General features: G+C 51.3%; 1 long non-coding RNA gene across 1 annotated transcript; it reads left to right on the top strand.

The window, feature by feature from the left end:
- Positions 1–3,931: 3,931 nt before the first annotated feature.
- LOC119713225 (uncharacterized) lies at positions 3,932–22,132 on the top strand. Its single transcript, XR_005260182.2, has 3 exons — positions 3,932–4,424; positions 9,929–10,084; positions 19,290–22,132. It is a non-coding gene; the product is annotated as an uncharacterized lncRNA (long non-coding RNA).
- The last annotated feature ends 2,292 nt before the right edge of the window (positions 22,133–24,424 follow it).

Below are 24,424 nucleotides of genomic sequence, written 5' to 3'. Positions count from 1 at the left end.
GGAGCCTGCGGTGTGCCTTTTGCAGGAGCCGATGCCCTGGGGGTGGCTGGAGGGCTCTTGGGGGTGCTTCTGTCCCTGAGTGTGCCGTGGGCATGGCACGGGCTCCTGCCTGCAGCCCAGTCCCCACGAGCCTGCCGAAATGCCTTCCTGTGCCACCTCCCCTCCCTCTCTCCATCTTTGGAAGATGCTGGTTCATGTTCTGCACGTCTGCTGGTTCACATTCTCCTGCAGAAATGCAATTTCAGAATTGCTCTGCTCCGTTCTTCTGGTATTTGAAGCTTTGGGGCTTGAGCTATTGGGGAGGTCACTTTTTTTTGTATAATACCAAGTTTTCTGTATTTTCCACAGTACGTCAGAAAATCGCAGGCACGAACGTCAGCTGAACACGAGGATTCAAACTGTCCTCAAACCATTGTCATAATAACCCCAATAATAAGCAATGACCTGTGGCCAACAATAGGACTTTTTCCCCCGTTTTTGTTTAAAAAAGAGGAGCTTATCCAGCTGAAGTTAACCAAATCTGGAGCTGAACACGCCGGAATGAATCACCGGGGACAAACACGGCTCCCTCAACGTGAGCCCGTTGAAAGCCTCCATTGATTCACGTTAAACTCATAGACCAACTTTGACAAACTCTCCATCAAGACTGCCTAATGCTTGTTTCGTTCTTAATCCTCTCTGAGCTGCTGCCCGCTGCTAATCTCTGCCAGAAACCACTATTAAATCTTTCCTGGTTCGCAACGCTAATTCTGAGCAACTGCACCGGGAGAAAAACCATCAGCCGGGCCCGCGTCTTTGTGCTATTTGCGTGCTCCGCAGGAAGATCGTTTAGTTTCTAATGAGACTAATTAAAAAGAAACAAAAAAAAAATAATAAATCGATTCCATTAATCTGTACTCAATTGAAGCCCTGCGGTCCTTCCCAAAGTGGTAGTGACTGCCAGCTCCGCACGTGCTGGAACGCCAAATTATCACTCTCATTATTATTTAATGCTGCCGGGGTCTTGCTGCCACAGCCCCAAATTTTTGGCATGGCTTTTGTCCTGGGCACAGCCTGCTCCTGCTGCCTGTTGGGGTTTGTGCCTTTGGGATTTGGGATTTGCAGGACGGGGCCATTCCTGCGGGAATGCTGCTTTATTTGTTACCCCATTCGTTGTGCTCCCCAGGGCGCTTGGACCAAGCTCCCTCTGCCCTTGGCCCACCTTTGGCACTGATTTCAGCCCGGATCTCCTTTGAATCTCCAACACAAGAAGCATTGAAGGAGGAGACCACATTTCATGGGTCAGCGCTGGTGCCACCTCCCCCGGGCACCAGGTTGTGCCCTGGCACCCTGCGGTGCTCAGCCAAGCGGAGGGAGATGGGGAGATGATCCCAAACCTAACCTGCAAAACCTGCTGTGATAGGACCCGGACAGCTAAAGAGGAATCAAATTACCATTTGGAATTGCCGTGAGATAATTGGCCTCATTTACTATTTTAAGAGCGAAGAAAAGGCTCCCTCCTCCAGACAGTTGCAATGGAGAAAGAGTCAGGCGTGGATGATGTCCCCAAACATATCATTAAAGCTTTAAATAAACGTGCAATGACATCCTGTGTGAAGAAGGACTTCCTTTCTATTTCGGATAGTAACCAGCAGGTCATTTGCAAAGTCATTTTTTAATAAACAGAAGGTTTTCCTTTTTTTTTTTTTTTTTTTTTTTTTTTACAACAAAACATTTTCCTTTTTTTTTTGTTATTTTATTTTTATTTTTTCATAATATATTGGGAAATGTACATAAATTGAATTCTTTCACACATTGCTGGCTTTAAAATGATCTTCTTCAGAGATGTGTCTTGCTTGCCAGCAGGTAAATGCCTCTGCCTGCCGCTCCTTCCTCTCGCTGCTGGAAATGGCACAGAAATGACCCAGGCCAACCCCGCTGATTGTAATGTTTGCAGAAGGGAGATTGAGATGAGAACTGTTCTTTTCTCCCCGTCTCATTAATTACTGGGATTAAACACCAAGGCAGCCACACAACATTAGAAAGAAAACACAAATACAAGGCGGGGGAGCCAAGTATTTGCCATTTCACTTGGAAAATGTGTCCGGGCACATCAGGATGCAGGAACGCAGCTCCGTCCTGGTTCTGGCCCCAGGCTGGGCACGGGGATTGAGGCTGGTACCCCCAAAATCGTGCCCCTAAAGCAGATGAGGACTACTGGGAAAAGACTGGCCCAGGGTCAGGGGTTTGTTCTTGGGGCATGTTGAGCAGCTGGAAACAGAGGTGATGCCACAGCTTGGGCCACCCCAGAGAAAAACCTGGGTAATTTGTGGTGCTTCTGGCTGCAAATCTCACCTGGAGCCCTCTGAGCTGGCCACCCCCTGGCCCCCTCCCACCCTCTATGCAGGTCGGGAGCTGCTGGCTCTGGCTCCCAGGTGACAGCAGATGCTCAGACCCTGATTTTTGGCAGGGAAGGGCCCCAGATGTGCTATATGCTGAGCTCGGGGCTCATCCTGCTCCCTCCACACCTTTAGCCCCCTTCCCGTGCTGCAGGAAGCATTTAGAAACGTGAAAAGTGGAGAAGGTGGATGAGGAGAGGTGCCCCAGGCACAACACCCCTGGTGCTTCCCCACGGGACCCCCAGCAGCTCTCACGGGCTTGTGTTCGTGTTCTCCCCCCCCTCCCCTCCTGGCAGCTCCTCGAGGCTCATCGTCTTGGCTCAGCAAGCTCTCTGCTTCTCTGGGCTCCTCTCTGGCAGTTTGCTTTTGCACCGCTGAGCACAAACAAGGTGAAAAACCATTTGCAGTCCAGGAGAGGGCATGACGTGGCTGTTATGTGCCAGAGCTGTTCCTGTTTGGATCGAGTGCGGTGTTGCTTTTCCTCCTGACCTCTCCCCCTCTGACCATCCCTGAAGGTGCTGTGAAGGTTTGGGTGGCTGAGGCAGGATCCCTTGTCCAGGAGGCACATAGAGGTGGCGAGACCCAAATCATTAAGGCTGGAAAAGACCTCCAAGACCCGCTGGTCCAACCGTCCACTGGGACAAACGAGGTCTGGAAGGCTCCAGTTGTGCTCCCTGCACCAGTACCCCTTCCCATCCAAAGGACACTGACCCACAGCCCCTGAAAAAATTGGTAAGGAGCTGAGCTGCTGCAGGGCTCACGGGGGATGCTGGTGACCCCTGCTCGTGCTGCTGCGTGCCCGTGCCCTGCAGAGGGGAGGCCGTGGCGCCGTTTGTCTTGGCCACGCTGGGGCTGGCTGGAAGCGGCGCTGACCTCTTAAGCAATGCTGGGTTTTTGGCCGTCTGGCTGCTGGCTCAACTTGAGCTGAACCTCGGAGAGCTGGCTTCCCAGCTAGTGCAAAGAAAACAACCCTCTGCAGCCGCCTGGCTCACCGGCCTCTGCCGAGGAGGAAGGGAGAAGCGCGTCTGCGCCGCGAGAGGTTAAATAGCACAGCGCATTCCTCCGCTGCGAGCCGTGCTGGGCTGCATGGGCGCGTCCTTTAACCAGTGCTTAGTTTCTGGAATTACTTTTATTGGTAGTTAACTGTGTAATGGTCTCCGAGGAACATCTGGTCCGTGATTTGAAAGGAAGGTTCTTCAAGCCCTTGCTGAGAGCAATTATTTTTGGATACAAGTGGAGGCTGTAGAGCCATTAAGGAGATAAAATGCAGATTGTTTGCAGAGGCTTTTTTTTTTTTTTTTTTTTTTTTCTTTTTCTTTTTAAATTTAAATGGCTTTCAAAGAGAGGAACATTTAGTATGTTTTTCTATTAGCAGGCAGAGTCACAGAACTGAGCAGAGGGGCTGGAACCTGGGACAAGGTGCTGAGGGACAGACAGGAGAGTTGGGCACAGAGCAAGGCAGCGGGCTGCAACCTCCCTCCCAGTCCCTGTAACATCTTCCCCATCCTGCAATAGCTCACCCGTCCATCAGTTCCTCTGTAAAACCACTGTGGGACCTCCTCTGTAATGATTTAAAGCCTGTCAGCAGGCAGGGGCTGTTTATAAACAGAAAATGAAGGGCTTTGTGCTTTCTTCCACCAAAGGGTGAATCCCAAACCTCCCGACGCCCAGCCCGGAGCCAGCTCATCCAGACCACAAAGGAAAATCGCCAGCCTCTGATTTTTGGCCGTGGTAGGCTGCGATGGCAGGTGGAAATCTTTACCCCAAAGCATATGGATTCTCAAAAGAAAAGCAGGAATTTATCAGGAGAAAATCAGTTGTGAGTTAAGTCTGGTTTTTACACCAATGCCCCTCCATGGAGGGAGCTGGCGGACTCCTCTTGGTCTGCAAGAGCAGTGCTTTAAATTATTCAGAGGAAACTATACAATCTTGGCTGCTGTTTGCTGTTATGATTGCACATCTTGTCCCGGTGAAAACCACACACAGACAGGCTGTAAAATTATGGCTGGTTTTTAGTAGGGAGACAAAATGAAGCTGTTACACCAGGTAAGAATGGGAGCTTTCACTCTATCCTGGTGAGATCAGGAATTTGGGAAGGACCCCGGGCTCTCTGCTTTGGGGAGGCTTGGAAGTGCCAAAGGATCAGTTGTGAGATGAAGGAGACTCTGATTTTTTGTGTTTTCAGGTGAAAAGGGCACTGCAGGAGGGAGGTGGAGGAAAATGTGGCTCCCCAACCCTCCCCAAAAAAAATTAGGAAAAAAAAAAGGGGGAAAACCTGCCATGACCCCAGGCTTGTGGTTCACAGCTTTGATGTGGTTCATCAGTGGGGCCACCAGCAGCTCTGCTGGGGCAGGAGGTGGTTGTGCTGGGGCAGGAGGTCCTGGAGCCCTGAACCTCCAAAGGGCTTCGGGCCTTTGGAGGTTCAAATGGCTGCAAGAGGAGTTTGGCTTGAAGGCAGCCAGGAGGTCACTGGGGTTGGGGCTTAGAGATGAGTTTCAAAAGTTTCAAATAACAATAGTTATAATAATATAACATGATATAGTATAATATAACATGATATAGTATAATATAACATGATATCATATAATATAACATTATATAATATAACAAAATGATATAACATAAAATAACATGATATGATACATAATATAATGGAATATAATAAAACATTATATTAATAACAATACGATTATAACAATAGTCAAAAATAATAATTAAAACTGTTAATTGATAGGCACTGGTATATAGGGATGGTCAGCAGCAGCTTGTTGCTTCTTGAGGTTGAGGTTGCTGCAGAGATTTGTAAGCTTCCTTCTGGGCAGCACTGTGGCCGTGCTCAGTTTTTCCCATTTCCATCAGTTTTTGTTTGTTTTTCCCACTCCTGGCTGCCCTCTCTGCTGCTCACCAGGTCATCCTAACCCAGGCCGGTGTCAGGCAGCCCAGGGCAGTGGGTGGCTTTGCACTTTTTGTGCTGGGGGCTCTGTGAAGACAGAATTTTGGAGCAAAAGTAACGATTTTGGAACGGAGCATTCACGTGGGGAGCTGCGCCACAAGGATTTATTAAATAGCTCATTCTGCAATAAATGCAGCGTAAATTACATACAAAACAGAACAAATGGAGGAGCCGGGGAGGCCCTGGAGGACAAGTGCTCCATTCATAAGCACTCCGGAGCAGGCGTGTCTCCTGGGCTGGCGCTCACCCTGCAGCCTGCAGGCTCCTCCGCCCTCCTTGCCATCGAAACAGCTCAGGAGTTTGGGCTGGAGCTGCGTGTCAGCCTTGCTTCCTGTTTGCTCACTTTGCTGCAAGTCAACAATAATATTGAGATTTATTTTTTTCCTTTTTTTAAGGAGAAACGGTGACTCTCATGTCCTGTGTCTGTCTCCATAAAATGGAGTGTTCAGGTCAAATTAAGATGCAATGATGGCACTGGGACTTCTCGTAGGTTAAAATGTCTCTCTATAAAATGCCTCCAGCATTTTAAGCAGGGGCAGTCGAGCCTGGATGATGACCTTTGACTCAACCTGCCTGCCAGTTTGGCCTTGGGGTCCCTCACCGCGGAGGGGCTGGGGCGAAGCAGGGACCTCGTTGTTTTGCTGGAGAGCCAGCAATGAGACATTTATTGAAACAAGAGAATAACGAGGATAGTTTTAACAAGGCTCGGAAGAAGTGGTCTCTTATCAGCAATGAACTGAGTTGTTATTCAACTCGGTTATTAACCCTCAGTGAGTACCGGGACAGGGAACAGCGTGTAGGGCAGAGAGGGAGCTGCCATCTGGAGGGACGGGGTTGGCCTGGGGCAATAGGGTTCATACAGAAGCAGCACAGCTCCACTGATTTTCAGGCAGAAGATCAGCAAACAGCTTTCCTGGTAGCCCCTGAGCACAGGGGCTGGCAGGTGGGTTAAAAGACATGGGGAAGGGTCAGGATGGGAGTGGGGGCTGCTGGTGACACAGCAGGATAGCAGGGAACAAACCCCACTTGCTTATTACCTCCTAGGAAGGACGGGGATGATTTAATTCCTTTGTCAAGGCTTAAAAATGCCTTACTGGGCTGTGATTTACCAAGGCAAGGTGCATTGCAACTAATCCAGTGCTTTGCCTGCAGCCAGGAGGGCGGTGGGAAGGGGTCTGCAGGTCAGGAGGATACCTGGGCAGCCCTTGGTGACAAATCCACCCCTCACTTCTCTCCTTCGTCCCCTCAGCCAGAACGGGGCTGTTTTCCCCAAGGCACAGGCAGACTTCTCCATCCAAGCATGTTGTGAGCGGTGGGGGAAGCCTCGGAGGGGGCTGATGCCAGTTTTAGTACAAGTCCCTGCAGCAGAAATAGATCTTCCTGGGCACACACTTAAACCTTCGCAAATTATATCTCAGGTTAAACTGCTCATTAAAGTGCCACGGGGAGTTTCAGGCTAGCCGGGTTCGTCATCGCAGGAGATAGGCAGAAAATTACAGCAATTGGGGAAGAACGTGGATTTGAATCCTGGGGCCTGTGGTGAAAGTCGATGCAAAGTGAGTTATTGCACCTCATGATGGATGTTCACATCTGGATTCATCTGGAGCTGAAGTGTTTCTATAGCACAACCTTTCTCCAGCGAGCTACGATAAGAGCTCCTGCAGGGGGATTTTGCTGGCCCTTGGATTCCCATTTCTGCCTTTCTTGCTCATCTGGAGGCAAATGATTGTGAAACGGGCTGGAATCTGATGAAATCTGCTGTGTGTGACCACAGAGCAGGGAATATTTCTCCCTGCACTCGGTGGTTTGTCTTCTGTGGTGGTGGGGAGCAAGAGGCGGTGGATTCCTCCTCTGTTTTGTCCTGGCTGCTGGAGCTGCAGAGCCACCCTGATGCACAGGGACCTCTGATCTCGTTGTGAAAACCGGTCAGGGAAACAATTTAATTTGCAAGCGCTAAGGGGAAGATTCAGAGCTGCATGTAATTTAGTAAATATCCATCATAATCAACAGAATCATGTGGATTTAGTAGTGGAAAATCTTGAATTTGGCCCTGGAGTTGTAGGGGAAACCAGCTGCTGTACCAAGCCGTGACGAATAGCTGGGAGCAGTGACGTTTTCTAGCAGCTCTGGGGGTACAGGAGGTGTCTGTTCGCCTCCTCTTCCATGCTTTGCCTTGTGTTGGTTGGGTGGTGCCTCTCAAAACTTCCAAATAGAATAAAAAAAAAGTAATATTTCACTGCACAAAACACGAACGTTTAGTCCATGTGCCCAAAGTGAGATCAAACCAGCAAGCTTTCCCCTGGGCCGGGGGGTGGGTGCCCTGTTGGCTCAGACTCTGACACTCCAAAAGCTGTTCAAAACATCTGTGAACCAAACAGCTCAAAGAACAGCAAGAGAAAAAAAAATCAATTTTAGTTGTGCAATTCTTTTTTTTATTTTTTTCCCTTTTTCAAATTACCCACCTTTCTTCCCAGGCTTCAGCTCGCACAAAGGCCAAATCTTTGCTGTATTTATTGCCCAGGACCTCGACGGGGAGATGCTGAGAGTCTGCTGATAGAAAAAGCTGAAAATTACTGAGTATCTGCACAACGCTCAATTGCTGTCCATCTTCCCCACCATTTTATTTCAACACAAAGAGCAAATAACTGTGTGCCGGGATTGCAGCTATTGCCCAATTACGCAGTTATTCATGACATGCAGATTACAGGGCAAGGATTATAGCTGGGGTTGCTGTGGTTTTACCAGGTCCCTGAGTGCCATGATCTTATAAGCACTGGATTTTTTTTTTTTGCTCGTATGACAATGTTCAGCTTTAGCTGGAGACACAATTAAGTAGGGAGGTTGTGAAATGCTCCTTAGCTGCCGGGGCACCGCAAGTGTGAAATCGCCCTGAAAATAAAGCGAGAACTGAATCTTTCTTTGCCTGGACTGAGCTTCTCCCGTTATGTTCTGGATGTGGTCCTGAGAGCTGGCACTGCCTCACGGGGCCATTAGCAAGGCAAAAATAGCCCTGGCTTCAGCCACATCCAAGCTGCTGGTTAGGAGCCCGTTGGTGTTTGGGTGGTGAGAGGAGGACGGGCTGAACGTGGAGCTTGAGGAACCAGTTGATTTTTGCTCGCTGTGGGATCGTGGATCAGCAGGTTATCTTTTTTATTAAAGACAGAAAAGCTACAGTTTTAAAACCAAAGTATAGAAAGGCACTTTAAAAAATAACCCCAAATGTATATCCAGGGGGGATTTGGGGCTGGGACCAGTGGCTTGGTGGGGCTGGCCAGCGGATGGCTGCTGGGGCAGCAGGGCAGGAGCTGTGCCCACCCGACCTGGCATCAGCTCGGGGTACAAACCCTGCCCTCGCTCATCGGTGAGCCCTCACAGACATCAGCATCCATCCCGTTCCTCCAAAAGCCCCATTTTAGCACCCGGGAGCGTGTGGGTGTGCAAGGATCCTGCCGGGGGTGCGCTGCCGGAGCCGATTTCTAATTATAGCTAATTGCAGGGCCGATGCTCTCAGGGTTTGGGCTGATACACGTCCAATGATTTCCTGTTGTTCTGCGCTCTGCGGACACGTACCCGGAGGCAATGGGGTGGACGTGGTTTCTGAGGGCATCCAGCCAGGCAAGCACACGCTCTTCCCTTTCCTTCCTGTGCACATACCTCGGTGGAGCAAAGCGCCCGCTGTGGGCTCGCTCTGCGGTCCCGGGCGATGTTAACACTCAGTTTTATTAAATAGTGTAGCAATCCCTCAGGCAGGTGAAGTCTGGTTCAGCAAAGCCCTGGGAGCAGGAGCAGGGTGGCTTGGCCACGCTGGGCTCCTGCTACAGGTTTTGGGGACCTGGGGGATGCTGATGTGGTGCTGGGGGCAGCTGGAGTTGGCTGAGGGACTTCAGGGAAAGGGCAGGGCTGGGGGAGTCCCATGGAGCATCCTGCTGGAAGAAGGCTGCTGAGCCCAGGGAGAATCCCTGAAGGGAGGAGGAATCGCGTGGATCCGGTGCTGAATGCCATAAGACTCAATCAAACAAAACATAAACCAATAAAACCCACACCTCTTTATTACAGAGATTTATCTTGCTGGGCTGGGGCCTGACAGCCACCAGCAGATGCTCAGCATCTCCATGGCTTTATTGGCTTCTGGGGCATCCTCGTAATTGCCCTAAGTGGGAGCTGATTCCCCGGCATCTGGCACGTGTTAATACTGATCCAAAGCATTTACCAACCCACCTAAGGACAGCACGTATGTGCTCGGTGTGTGGTCAGAGACAAATCTAAAGGATCATCATTTGATCCTATTTCTCCTTGGAACTGCTGCTGAGTGGCAGGGTGGCCGTGCCCAGACCCCGATGCTGTTTGAACAGATCCAAATGGGGAGGTGCTGCCCAGATGCCGTGCCCTGGTTGTGGTGATGGGTAGGGAAGTGCTGCCCAATTCCCCCGGCCTCATTCAGGGGTTTTATTGCAGGAGTTGCTGAAATGCTCTTTTATTTATAAATGGCACCACATGCCCCTCAGCTGATGGAAAAGGCATTTAGCAGCTCAGGCTAAATAGAAATCTTCCAATAAGTGAAAATTGCTTTTGAAACTATTTTTTTTTTTTTTTAAAGAGGGTTTGTGTCCAAAACTCCTCTCCTGACCCTGGCTGCAGACAGCAACGAGCACAGCTGCTTGGAAACCTCTCCTCTGGGCCTCTTGCAATGGTGCAGAGAAATAGAGAAATGCTGCCTGGTGCTGCCCCTCCGCAGGTGCTGCTTTCATTCCAGGTAGGAACAAAAACACTTTGTAAATTTTTTCCGCCCATGTCCTCCCTCCGAGCAGCCCGGCCGTGGGGCACTACAGCCTTTGGCCAAACACAAGCCTTGGTGTGGGCAGCAGCAGGGCAAAGCTCCGACCTTCCTGGCAGGGCGCTGGGGGTGGAGGTGCCTGCAGGAGACAACCGTGCTCAAGGGTCTGTGGGGACAGGGGAGCGAAATATTTCCCCAGCCCGCTCCCGGCTGAGGAATGCTGCTCGGGCTGAGGCAGTGAGCAGGGGCAGGGACCCGGCATTCTTCCTGCTCGCCGGCATCCAGCGCTGTCTAGACTTCGTAGCGCACCGCCCGGCCTTGAACTGCTGCCACGGCATCTCCCAGCGCTTCCCCGCGGTGGAAGCGGAGCAGCCTGCGCTCTGCCAAAGCCTCAGTCACGCGAACGAGCCCCCAGTTCCCGGCGCCTTTGGCAATTCGTCCCGCTGAGCCAGTGAACGTGCAGCAGGTGGGAGCGAAGCTCGTTTCCAAACCCACAGCCTGCTGGAAACAAAAAACCCAACCTGATTTCCACCAGGAGGGACGGCCGCGTCTCCCTCCGTGCTGGTGGAGATGCCTGGCTGTGGGGAGGGGTCCTACTGCAAAGGGAATGCCCAGACCAGCTCTCTGGGGTGCTAATCTTCAGGCCAAGCATCATTTCCCTCTCTAATAATATTGATCCCACTCATTGTTCATGTGCTGGCAGGTTTGGGTGCCTGGGATGATGCTCCTTGGAGAGCTCTGGTTTCCAGAGGTCAGGTCCCAAGCGTGCACATCAGTTCTCTGCTGCTTGGTGTGAAAGAGAGGCAGCTCAGATCCTCTTTTTTTTTCTTCTTCTTTTTTTTTTTTTTTTTTTAATTGCATGTTCCTGCGCTCTGTCGAAAGGCCGTGCATCCCTCTGCAAGTGCTGGGTGGGAGAAGGCACGGAGAAGTGCAACCAGTGAAATGCTGTGAGGTCCCAGCAGGGGATTCACCCTGGTGTGAATCTAGGCTTTGTGTGAACAAGGTTTTCAGATGAAATTTGTGGTTTATGGCATTTGTGCATCTCAGGCTGACACATCATATGTAGGTTGGGCACCAGGACCAACGTGTCAGGACCCATACAGGATCCTTGCTGATTAATCCTGCTGATGAGGGGTCCTGCTCTGCCTTCCCCAGGAAGGACGGGGGAGGCACACAGTTAGGGCTGTGCATCCAGAACGAGCAGTCAGTGCCTACACGCTTCCTAATTTACATGCAGGGAGACAGGCACGGAGAGCTGTGCTGAAGTCTGTAACAAATGCTGAGAAAACCTGCGGAGTCCTGCTCCCGCTTCCTGCTCGAAATCCCACACAACAGCCCCCGATACGCAGGGCCGGGAGCCAAAGGCTCTGAAGTCAATGGAAAGATTCCCCCTGACTTTAATGGGCTTTGCATAAGTGCCTAATTCCTTCCTGCTCGTGGGCTCTCTTGGACTTGCTTATGGAAACAACTGCAGGCACAAAGCGCTGCAGCGAGCTGCAAACCCCTCAAAGCAGCGCAATGGCAGATCCTGCTCTCTTCCCAGACAGCTGGAATGGGTTTTGTTTGACACGGAGCCTGAGCTGTGTCCTTCCAGCCAGCGCCGTGGCTGCGGTGTGAACGAGCGTCGGAACAAACACGTTCGTGGTCAGCCACGGGGCCGGAGCCAGGCTGTTCCCAGCAGGATGGGAAGCACAAGGCAGTGCAGGGCAGGCTGTGTCCACGCCACACCAAGCCCAGCCTCAGCAGCTTCGACATGCCGGCATCTCCCCGAGGGATGCTCCTGGGGGCTGGCTCAGCCCCTGCAAGGCGCACGCTGCTGGGAAGGACTGGGTGACGCTGCCCCGTTTGGTCACTGCCTTGTGAAAAATCAGTTTTTTTTTTGGCCCAGGCTGTAGCCAAATATTGTCCCACCAAGGGGCACCCAAAACTGCAGAGAGAAGGAAATGAGACCCAAACTCCACGAGGCTCTTGCTTTCTGTGAAGCCTCGGGGAAGGAGCAGTGCCGTGGCTGCGTGATGGAGGCGCCACATGCGTGCCATCAGCCACCTGCGCCACTCCTGTCGGACCGAGCGGTGTTATTGGGCAGATGGTTTGGTCTTTAAATAGCCCACAGACACCACATCCGACCCTGTTAGAGGAGCAGTGACTTTCACAGGGGATCTATCTGAGTATTTGAGAAGAGCAGAAACTATTTTCCATTGGGGAAGGTTGCTCCGCTGACCCCGGGGAGGGGGCTGCTGCTGATGCCGCTCTGTCTCTACGCCTAGAAACATTCCAGACTTACTTAGGGGAGTTGTTTTCTTTTTTGCTTTGTTGCTCAAACTCAGGATATATATATATATTTTTTGTTATTTCTTTTCTCTACACGCCCAAATTCAACTGGGATTCAGCCCCAGCCAGCTGCACACCCCTGGCTTGCCATAGCCCTGCAGGAGCAGTGTGGTTGTGGTGGCTCAGGCACAAACCCGTGCCAGGAGCACCCCAGGATGAGCTGCACCTCGCTTCCACAGCTGGGCATTCCCCAGGAGAAAAGGAAGCTCCGCAGCACAAAGCCTGACCTGGGCAATCCGTGGAAAAGTCAGGCAGCTGCAGCGAACTCCACCGGGGCCCCCATACCCCGATTTAGGGAATGCTTCCCTTCAGGTTTCTTAGGATTTCCAGCACCTGCCCACTGGTTGCACTGGAGACGTGGCTGGATGAGAGCTCCCAGCTCAGAGCCTTAGGGATGAGAAAATGCTGGCCCAGCGCTTTCAGAGGATTACTTTGCTTTTTAAACCCGCTGACTGCAATCTGGGCTGATCTCACTGTTGCAGAGGAAAACAGGCAGGAGACTGGGGCGTGGATGACGTGATGAGTTCATCTCTTTGCAGTCTGGCCAGGTACACATTCTTTTCCCCCGGAACTTAATTAAAATGCATACATCTTTCCTCAACATTTTTATGAAGCTCGATGGTAAATAACGGTCAATCTGCAATTACACCAACATTAACTTATTTTCCTGGCTGGAAAGGACAGATCCAAGGGCAGAGTCTTGGTTATGAAATGCCTGGTTTTACAGGGTCGTTTTTAAAATTCAGCTCTTCTCCACGTAGGACTGGTTTTTACGACTGCAAATTTTGCAGTGTTGCGTTCTACTCGAAATTACCGCTGCTCGAATGTGCCAAAGCTCGGGACAGTTTGTCCCATTTTCTCCTCTCAACCCCACTGGTTCCATGAAATCAAAACCCAACTCGGGATGCCCAAATTTCTCGAATTGTGCTGTATGTGCCCACTTTTAGACGTGTTGCCAGGACAGCTGCGCTACGAGAGAGGGCAGCAGCAAAGGTGCAAACAGGTAGAGCAGAAGCCCCTAGCCCAGAAGGAAATGGGAATTACTGCCCAGGCAGGACAATAACTGGAAGGATAATCCTTCTACTGGGCAGAAAACAAAACAGACGACAAAATGGAAAGGAGTGGCCTGAGCAGGAGATACCTGGCTCCAGGGGAGGTCCCGGAGCTGAGCTGATGGCAGCCAGCTCTGCAAGTCCAACACCTCCCGACGTGCTCCCATCCTTCAGTACAGCACCGTGTGGATCGGACCCAAAAAGTCTCTCCCCAGCAGCACAGAGCAGGCTGAGTTTCTCCTCTCGTGGGGCAGTGCTGGCACCAAGCCTGGGCACCCAGCACGGCCCCCCAGCGGGTGGGCTTGGGTCTCGGCCACAGCTACGAGGTGGGAAAGGAGCTTGTGGCCTCGCTTGGGTGCTTCATGGCTTGGCCATCGGCAAGGAGGATGGACGGGCACCCTGTCTCACCTCCACCCCCTTCTAATTTAGCACACGCCTGGAACAAGGCGGTGCTGGCTGTACAACACGCGGCGTCTGCGCGACAAATGGGGCATCGCTGGGGCTTTTTGCTGCCGCCCCAGAAATCCAGAGCTGGAGTGATGGGAGCAACAGAAGAGGTCCAAGGAGATCCAAGGGCTTCGCTCAGCTGCCTGCTCTGGGGACGAGTGAATCAGCTGCAGTACGTGAGGTCTGCAAGGCACGGCCAGCAGCGTGCCGAGGGGAAGCGCTGCAGCTAACAGAGCGCTGGTGGGAGCGCAAAAACCCTCCTGGCAGGGAGATTTATTACACTGTGGTGGTGTCTTTCACGCTAAGTGGCAGATGCCTCATCAAGCATGATATTTAGCACAGGATGGGAGCGGTGTGGCTGGAGGGAATCATTTTCTGCCTGCCAGGCTCTGGGCATGTTGGGCACAGCGCTGGCTCGGTGGCCGCCGCCGTTCCCGGCACGCTTGGAGGCAGAAAGGGAATTTCGGAGATCAGATTTTTGTCGGGTGCCTAATTGACTCATCATCCCTGCCCCCCTCCGTGCATGCACGTTTGCTCTGCCCTGAAATGTGAGCTAAACGGGGCTGCTGGGAGATGTTCCTTGAATATAGGCTGGGAGGGAGAGGACTGAGGAGGGTGAAAAGGGAGGAAATTCCTGCCAGTTTTTAAAACAGGAGATTGTAAAAGACTGAAAAAAAAAAACAAAACACCATACATTATAAAATAAAAAAAATAACCAAAAAAGAACTGGTGGTTTCCTAAGCCAGTTAGCATTCCTGGAAGTTGATGAGGCCCTGGATTATTGTGGGTTTTTCGACATCTTTCAGTTTTTTGGGATAGTCTGTCTGAAGTGTGGGCATGTGTGGGTAGAGAACTGGGGAATATGCAGAGGGAAAAAACAGAGCTAAAAATGGTCAGAGAGAGGCAGGAACAGGATGACTGCATATGCAGTCTTTTTATTTTATTTTATATTTGATTTTATTTTATTTATGTTGACCATATATGTGCACATGTAGCAGCCAGCGTGCATCCCATCTCCTCCACATTTTTATTGCATGTCCTATAAGAAGGGTCCGGGCCGTAGTTTCAGCACCTGGGAGCATCTTGCAGGAATAACCGATCATTGCCCCGATGCCCTAATTTTTTTTCCCTGTCAGCTGGCAGCTTCCTTTGAAGACATTCATATCTGCATTATTTTTTTTTTCCCCAGCAGGTTAATTAATAGTTGACTCATCACCTCGAAGGCTAATGGATATTTATCCAGATGATGAAGGAAATGAACGCCTTCCATAAATAGCTGCAGCTAACAACCCGGCCTTATTTATGCTGCTTCTCCTTCAGGAAACAAACTCTGCCGGAGGAGCTGATCCCAGCCTCTTCTCGGGTTGTTTGTGTTCTGGCCTGGCGTGGTGGGGGTTTTATTTGCTAACCCTGGTGCCCTGTGCTGGGGGAGGGAGCACGGCAGCACAGCGATTGCCCCACCTGGGCTGGCAAAGGCGATGATGGCCATGGGTGTTTGCATGGGCTGGAGCTCTCTGGCTCTCTGGCAGCATGGTTTTTAGTCTTGGCCACTGAAAAAAATCCCGGATCGCTTTCAGAATATTGGCGAGCCCTTTCCAAGTTCCCATCTGCTTCAAATAAAGGGTGTTTATTGTCTTTGTCTCCAGCTCTGCAGCTATTGTCAGCGGTGACCTCAATGAGGAGCACATTAGGAGTCACGCCTCCTTGCTTGTCGCTCACACGCATGGGATTTGGGAGAAATTTTGGGCTTTGGCCCCTCACTTGTACCCTCCTGCCGGGGCTGCTCAGCACCTACGAGAGAGCTGGAGGAAGGTCCCTGTTCTCCATGCCTTCAAGGGCAGAGCTCCAAGGAGAAGGACCGAGGCTGGACTGGAGGAGGGATGGGGGGAACCCGACGTGCTCCCTCTCTTGGTTTTCATCACAAGTGATGCAATTTGTGAGGCTGCCTCCAGGAAGCACCAGGAGTCACACAATTGTGTAAAATCTCAGCTTTTGTTCATTTTCCCATCCCTCACAAAAACGCAAGCCGAAAGTTTTGAGCAGAAAGGAACAGCTAGACTTTTTTTTTTTTTTAATGACAATTTTAAAAGTCTGTGCCTCTTTGGATAATTTTTTTTTTTTTTTTTTTTAGGGACGTTGGCTCATGAATTTTTAATCCTTGAGCTTGGCAGCACTGGTTGAATTAGAAAGAGAACAACTGATTTTAATGAGTGTACAATTAATGCAGATGAGCTTGGCTGAAACCTCCATCCAGCTGAGGGGAGAAGATTTTTCTCCCCGCACCTCCCAGCCGGCCCCACAGATCCTCGCTGCTCATCACCTGGGGGAGATGCTCTATCCCCCACAAGCATTCAGGCTCATACTTTTCATTCACCATGACATATCCCTTCCTGGAGAGCTGCTTTATCTGTTTGAAAAAGTGCTTTACTCCCTGGGTAGTATAACCAGAAGTTGTTGATGGAGCAGTGTCCCAGCACACGCTGGTGTTGGGCAGAGCTCTCCCACTGCTGTCCCGTTAGCTTAATGACTTGCTTTCCCATACCCCTTAAATTAGAGATTTGTATCGTGCGTGATTTTATTACCTGAGCAATAAAGAAAGACGGAGGAGGCTGAGCTGAACTAAATGGATTTGATTCTGTGGGCAGCCGGTAGTTTTCTCTCTGTTTTTTTTTTTTTTTTTTTTTTTTTTTTTTAATGCGTGTTTCAGCCAGGCAGTGATTTCAGAGCCCAAATCACTGCAGGCTTCACCTGCTCGGGCTCTCAGGTAAATATAGTGGGAGTGTTCGTGAGCAGAGCGCGACAAACCATGAATTATGAGCAGTCTGATAATACCTGGGAGGTATTATGGGGTCTGTAATGCCTGGGCTCCTCAAACCTGGGAGGGCACCGGGGACCGTGGAGAAGGTGGGTGAGTTTGATGGTGAATTGTGTCCCTCTAGTGCTTTATTGAGCCTTGCCTGGCCATGGGTAAGGCACATCGTGCTTCAGCACCCCACCTTGGCGCAGAAGGAAGAGCCTTGTAAATGCATTGCACATCTACAGGACCCCAACCCGAGGGCTTCTTGCCCACAAACCCTCTGCATCCCACGGGGATTAGCAGGGGCTGGCAGCAAAGCCTGGGGACAGCCGAGGTGGATGAAAGAAGAAGTTCTCTGGCTCCACCAGCCTATCCTGGCTTTCATTTTCAGACTTGCCACATGCAGTCACAGTCCCTGGGCTGACGTTTCCACCCACAAACTCAGTGCCCTTTTTTTGGGCTCGGCTGAAATTACCCACAGAGCGTGGCTGTGCATTGAAGAGCACTTTTTTTTTTTTTTTTTTTTCCCCTTTTAGCACAGCAATTTCCTTTATTTTTCCTGGGCTCGACTTGAAGCTTGTACTTTGGTTTTAAAGAATTTTTGTCGGGCTTTTATTGCCCTGACGGGGAGACCAAAGTGGAACATCTGATCGCTGGGATAAACACGGCCCAAGATAAAGGGTCTGCACATCCTGTTTTTGAAGCTGGTCTTGTAAAATGTTCAAAAGTTTTTTTCTATTTAACCACTGTCTGTAAATGGCTTAAACCTTTTGCAGCTCTTGTTAGGGGCAGCATCTATAAGTCAGTGGTCATGACTTTGCACACTCAATGTGAGAAAGAATAAATCAATGCGTTAAGTGCAAATTTATTAAGTGCACAGTGGCTCAGCTACATTCCTGGTTTCATATTGGAAAAAAAATTGTTAAATTTGATGTCCAGGAGTTCCCGGAGTCATTTTATGGAGAGAAGGTGGATTCACCTGGATTCCCAAGGTGGGTCAGCCCCTGCACAGAGCCGGAGGAGGTGACCGAACAGAGCAGGAAACCCTGCCCATCGAGGTTGCTTTCTTCTGAGGTCTCTTAAACCTCGGACGTGCGCTCACATGTGCACTTTGAGTGATTTTATCACTCTGTTGGAGGAGCACTGTAGAGGCCTGACCTCACAATAAATCCACGCAGGCTCCAGAAGCTCTGTTACCATCCCCAGCACGGGGCCGGGACGCGGCGTGCCCCAGCAGGCTGGATCAGTGACCCCGCGGTGCTTCGCGCTGCCGTCTGCCAGATTTTGGGCTTCAGCCTGCTGCTCCCAGCCCTGCAATAACACTCGAGCCTCCTACAGCTGCTGTTCGTCTTCAAAGCGCTCTGCGAACATTAATTATGCCTAAAACGCTGGTTGAGGAGCCCTCACGGTTTGCCCAGAGCCTTGAGGTGATCTCAGGAGGTGAACGGGAGCTTTCTGTGCAAAGCTCCTGGTTTCAGACCTGTTGTTTGACCCGAGTTTTGCTGCAGAGGGAAAGTGGCCTCAAACTTGGACCTTTCTTTTCTTGTGGCATCTGGCTCCAGTCTGGCAGTGGACTCGACCTGGGGCCGTGTTTTTTCCAGTGAGTTTGGGCAGTGGGTGATGAATGCCATGGAAAAGATGTAGGGCCAGGCAGAGCACCGTCCCCCTGTCCCCTCCCCAGGTCCCAGAGCCCGGAGGATGCTGCAAGAGCCCTGCTGCAAGAACTTAATCCACCATTATTATTATTATTTATTATTATTATTATTATTATTATTATTATTATTATTATTATTATTATTATTATTATTATTATTATTATTATTATTATTATTATTATTATTATTTTTAAGGAGGAAAAGACAGGGTTTGGCTGCATGTGGAAGAGCCCTCCCTGGCTGGGGTATTGCAGAGGGTGATTGCAGAGGGGCTCATCCCTCCTGGGGTTGTGCAAGAATGATTTTGGGAGGGCTCGCTGGGTGCCACACGTGTTCGTGCCGCGGTGACAGCCGTTACTGGAGGTTTTTCCAATATTAGGGATGACAAACGAGGCGGGCAGGCTCCTGCAGGCAGGCAGAGCTGCTGGGTGCTGGGGGCAGTGCGGGAGCAAGCCTGCACAAACCCCTCCCAGCTCCCGGGGGAGCACAGCCCCGGCACCTCAAGGAGCCTCCTCGTTTCCTATGAATTCTGCAAATTTCAGCCAAAGAAAGTCTCTGAGAGAAGAACCAAGGAAAAACTTCGTCCCTGCTGATACGGGCAAGCTTTAAGCTCCTGATGCTATGGACTGTACAGAAGGTGGGGATGCTGTGGCATGAGGACAAGGAGAAAATTTTTGCCCTGGCTGGAGACGTGGGAGCTTTATCCAGGGGTCTCGGAGCTGGCACCCAGGCTACAGCCCCTGCAGGTGGGAAAGGAGAGGATTTGCTGCTAGTTCCCTTGGGGCAGTGGCTATGGGGTCAGCCGAAAGCCCCGGCCAGCCAAGCTTCTGCCCAAATTTTTTTGCCTGCTCTGTTTGCTTTGGATCATTACTCATTTATTTCTTTTTACACCCCTCTTCCAGCAGAAGGAAGGGCAGGAACGGAAAGAGCTCTGCAACACCATTTGGGCAGTCTCAAAATGCCTCGTGCTCATCCTCACAGCACCTTTGGGAACAGAGACAATGTTCAAACGCCCATTTTACAGCACCAGGCACTCAGCACTGCAGAAAAAGAAATCCTTTGTGGTGCTGGAGAGAAAAATGCGCGTGGCTGTGAGCTGCACAGATCCAATTTCATCGCGGTGAGCTCGAGGAGGTACATTCAGCCTTATTTTTATGCTCATACGTGACTTGCAGTGACTAATTGCTGAGAACTCCCTCCTCCTGTGTGTCTGCAGATGTCTGCGATTTCAAAGCACAGCGACTGGAGCCACTGCCGGAGGGCACAGGAGATGAAAACCACTCTCGCTGCCTCCAAATGGCCCCACACGTGTTCCTCGCCTATAGCAGCAGACACTATTTGTCCCAGAATAAGACATCACCTCTGTATTTAATCTTTCACCCAGGGATGTAAAGGGCTTTTCTGTGAAGCTGGAGCTGAGGGGTCCCCACACAGCCCAGCCTGGTGGCACTGGGAGGGAAGAGAGCTGGACTGGGACTGTGCCTCCCAGGCTGCAGGGGATGCTGAGAAGGGATGTGGAGCTCAAGCCCTTCATTTTGAGGCTGTTTTGGGTATTTTATATCGATGCTGTGGACACCTGCCCTGAACTCGGTGCCAGAGAAGGTGGTGTAAATATTGCTGGGTATTTCTACATGGCTCTGCGGATGGAGAAAGGGAGAACCTCAGAGAAATGCACCCTAAAGGAGGGGTTGCCATGCCACGTGGGGACCTAGGGGCTGTGCTGGGACCGCCTGCCCCACAGCAAATCAGCTGCCAACAGCACTTTTGTGCTGAGTTCTGGGGCAAGCCAGGAGATGGAGCTGCGAGTAGAAACATTGGGGAGCCACCACCTCCAAGCCTGCCCCAGGTATCTGCCCAGCAGGGACCAGCCGCCCCCAGTTCCGTGTACCGGGAGCACCCACGGCAGGGCTCAGCGGTGCCACCAGGGGATTTTGGGGACGTCTCCCCCGGGTGCTGCACCCTCAGCACCTCCCCAGCCTGGCTGGGGATGCCACGAGTTCTTTTGGGCCTTTTCACCTTCTCAGCTCATGGCTCCGTTCTCAGCCATCCTTACCTTCACATCTCCGGCAGACAAACAAAGAGACGATCGCTGCGTTAGCTGTGTCACCGGGGAGAGCTTAAATATTGTGATTAAAAAATTCCTGTCCTCTCGCATAGCCTGCTCAGACGTGCAGGAAGAAACCTTGGCAATTAGACTCCCTGCACACTGACAGCAGGACAGCAGGGCAGAAGTTCTTGTTTCTTTCCTTTCCTTTTTTTTTAAATTTTTTATTTTTTTTTTATTTTTTCCTATCTGGATGCTTCTGTGATTTTAGAGCAGCAGGGAAAAAGGGCCTGTTTGATTTTCTTCATTATGCTAACCTCAGTTTGACTTCCTGATTGCCAAAGCATGATAAATGAAACAGATTACCTAGAGATTCCCAAATATTTGCTTTTGAATATATTTTTTTTTCCCTGAGCCTCATTAAGGCGTTAAAGCTTGCAGATTTTATCTTTACTTTCTTCTTAGAGCAGAACAGTATTGACATGTATTAATAGCCATATTTTTTTTTTTTTTTCATTTGAAATTAAAACCGGATAGATACTTCTCATGCTTTCCTTTCAAATCTTATTTTAAAAAATATTGAGCAAGCGTATTTTGTTTTTCTTTTCTCCCAGCCCTGCTGTAAAGGACGGTCACTAACAAAACGTTTTCAGTCCTGAATCTTCGTGCATCACTGGGTGCAGTTTTGTAGATGTAGGGACAGGTTGTAGAAGGATATAATGTACAGACACAAGAAGAATGTGGTTTCCAACAGTAACAGACAAGAAAAGAGATTTAATTTATATAATAATCTGTATAATGCCTGCAATCAGGTGGAACAGAGCAGCTCAGACATGATAAGACAGCCCGTGATGTGCCTGGGCGCATCTCTCCGATGCTAAATGCTGTTGAAAGATTTCATCCCCCGGGACTTAAGGACAAATGGCCAGAAATATCTCTTGGCAGAGAGCCCCCAGGCACACCCTGAGCTCTCTGCTCTCTGGGAGGGTGGCTGGGGCAGCGCATGAGGATGACACACAAAAGCCACCCCAACGTACCTGGTGGGGGTTCTGCTGGAGCCCCCAAAATCGAGACACCTCCTGGGTGTTTGTGGTGTGCATTCTCCTCTTCCTGTGCCTGCCCATGGTCCCACAGAGGTTGTGGGGCAGCGTGAAGATGTGATGAGGTGTCCTTGTGCCACCCACCTGGGTTGGGAAAGGGCTTGGAGCACATTGGGGCAGCGTGATGGTGCGGGAGCTCTCCTCTGGGATCCCGGGGAAGGTGCTGGAGTAAATGGCCTGAGCTTCTCTGCTGCTGTCCTGTCCCATTGTAGGGATGAGAACTTCTTCATGGAGCAGGGTGGGGACAGAGCATCCTATGGGTGGCACCACACCAGCCCCAGCCGTGCCGAGAGCTCCACAGCTGGTGCTGCGTCTCGCGGTGCTCCTGGAGCTCTCCTCCTCCGGGCGTGACCCCAGGAGCTCTGCTGGATGGGAAAGCAGCTCCTTTGGAAGGGTTTGCTGCAGTTCTCTCCAGACCCACTCAACGAGCTCTAATAATAACCAACTGCCTTTCTATTTATAAACGAGAACAGCAGCGAGGAGCGAGGCTTGGGCAGCTGTGGCTCTCACCCTGCACCACCGGGCTGTTTGTCCCCGCTGTCCTGCTGGGGACCTGGCCACCCTGCCCTTGTGCATGGGAAAAGGCACTTCCCTGGACTGTTTCCTTTGGAGAAACACACTATTTTTTTAATTTTTTTTTTTTTTTTTTTTTTTTTTGCTTCAGCCACTGGCAGAGCAATGAGGGTGTGGGCGTACATTTGGGAGGGTGGGATTTAAGGAAAATGACAGAAGCACCTTTATCCCCCAGGTGTGTGCCTCTGGCTGCAAATATTGGACCTTCAGGACCACCACGGCTCCTGGCATCACAGCAGCTGGCAGGACTCGATGGGGAGGCAGGAGAGCCCTTCTTGTTCCCTCTGCTGGCAGAGGGGGGTCTCAGGCTCCATCTGCCCCCCCCCCCAGATCAGGGCTGGCACTGCTGGTGAGGTCTGGGCATGCACTGAGCAAACAAAAACCCTGGGGGTAGGGGGGAGGTTTGCCGTGTGGAAGAAGTGAACATCCCTGCTGCTGGTGGCTCCTGCAGCTCTGGGGACACTGGCCATGTCCACAGCTTCTGTGGTCCAGCACTTGGAGCTCCCCCTTCCCACCTGCAGAGCCTCACATCCACCAAAAGCCGCTGGTGGGGAGCAGAGCAGTGCCGCACGGACTGCTCGCTCCTAGGAGAGGCAGCGGTGCCACCTTCAGCACTTCAGCTGAGGGATGCAGCGTTACCGATGGGTTGTCCTCAGACACATCTCAGTCCTTACAATCCTCACCACCTCTCCTCCTGCCCCTGCAGCCCGCAGAGCTGAGTGTTCCCCCTCTGCTGATGCTCGCAGCCATGAGGTGAGGGTGTTGCCTGCACCCTGGGCGATGCTCCTGGCTGGGAAATTAGGGTAGGAGGTGGTTGTGTATCAGAGTCCTAAATCTCTTGCAGACTGTGCATGAATCAGTCCTTCATTGCCATAATTTCTCATTAGTTCTGCCTCCCTAGCAGCCATCAAAATGATGTGTGGCGGGTGGCACACCCCATTAGGGTCTGGGTGACAAAGCCATCCCAAAACGAGCAGCACACTGCAGCAGGCCACTGGAGCATGTCCTGATGGTGAGCACAAGGAGAACTGTCCCTAGGGGATCTGCTCACAGTGTGCCCAAGCAGATGGGTCCCAGCACCCAGCTTGCACACCAGTGCGAGCGAGCAGTCACCAGAACTCCACATTTAGCGGTGCCGCACGCACACGGAGGGACCCCTCACATTTCTTGCTGAAAGATAGCAGAACAGCCCTTTTTCCTGCCCCAAATCCCAGACCTTACCCCAAATCATCCCTTTTGCAGTGTGCACGGTGCACATTTAACCCAGCACCGCTCTCCAAGCTCCATCCCCCTGCAGCATCTCGAGCACCTCGTCCCTGCGGGACGGGGGCGGCTGCTGCGCCCTGCGCTCAGCCATGGGGCGAGGGGCTCCAGGGGGCACGGGGAGGGCTATGAGCAGGGCTGGGAGAGCAGGAATGGCTCCGAAGGGGCTCGGCACCGTGTCGGGGCGGCTCGGCAGCCCTGCACCGCCGCCGTGTCCCCAGGAGGTGGCACAGCGCGAATGAAGATGCTGGGAGCAGCCCGGGGCCGCTGCACCCCCCGGGTCGCAGCCAAGTGATTCACACGGGGGCAGTTCCAGGAAAGGGAAGAAAAGGCCCGCATCTCGTTTCTCGGAACCCCATTGTGCAAAATTCTTTTACATGGAAAAAAGAAAGAAAGAAAAAAAAAAAAAAAAAGAACAAAACCTATTTTATTTTGAGAGAAGTGAAAAACTGAGCGCATTTCCCCCTGCTGCAAGCATGCAGCTGTCCGGACACCCACTGCTGTGGTCCCAAAAGCCTTTCCCTGGTGAGCAGAACCTCTTCCAACCCTTGCTCCTGCTCCTCTCATCTGCTGCCCTCGTTCCCTGCTCCCACAGCCCCCCCGGCATTGTGCTCCTTCGGCTTTTATCACCTCCTGTTAATAAACCACAGGGTGCAGGACCAGGGGTGTCGGGGCTGAGCGAGGACAGTGCCTGGCCTCGGAGCCTCCCACCTCTGCGTTTGCTCACTCCCAGGCTGGACCAAACATGTTTTCCTTATGTTGTGCTCGTCCTCACTTATGGGAGCACTTTTTAGGCACCTGCAGCTGAGGAGATGCAGCTGGAAATGGCAAGGCGGTGTTTTTGCCTAGCCGTTGGCACTGTTCCCTTTCTAGGAAAGGCAGAACAGGCGAGGTACGATCAGGAGATCAGTCCTCTGGAGGCCAGAAGAAAGATTTGTTTTCAGCCAAACACTGGCTGGAGGGCTTCTGCTGTAAACATTGCATTTCTAGTAAATTATTGACCATGTTTCACTCGAATGGATGATTTTGAAAGGCACTGATAACGTTGGCAAACCGT

Source organism: Anas platyrhynchos, chromosome 19 (genome assembly GCF_047663525.1).
Source record: "Anas platyrhynchos isolate ZD024472 breed Pekin duck chromosome 19, IASCAAS_PekinDuck_T2T, whole genome shotgun sequence".
NCBI classification, from domain to species: domain Eukaryota; kingdom Metazoa; phylum Chordata; class Aves; order Anseriformes; family Anatidae; genus Anas; species Anas platyrhynchos.
The sequence above is the reverse complement of the archived record's forward strand: the minus strand, read 5'-3'. Positions and strand labels throughout refer to the sequence as shown.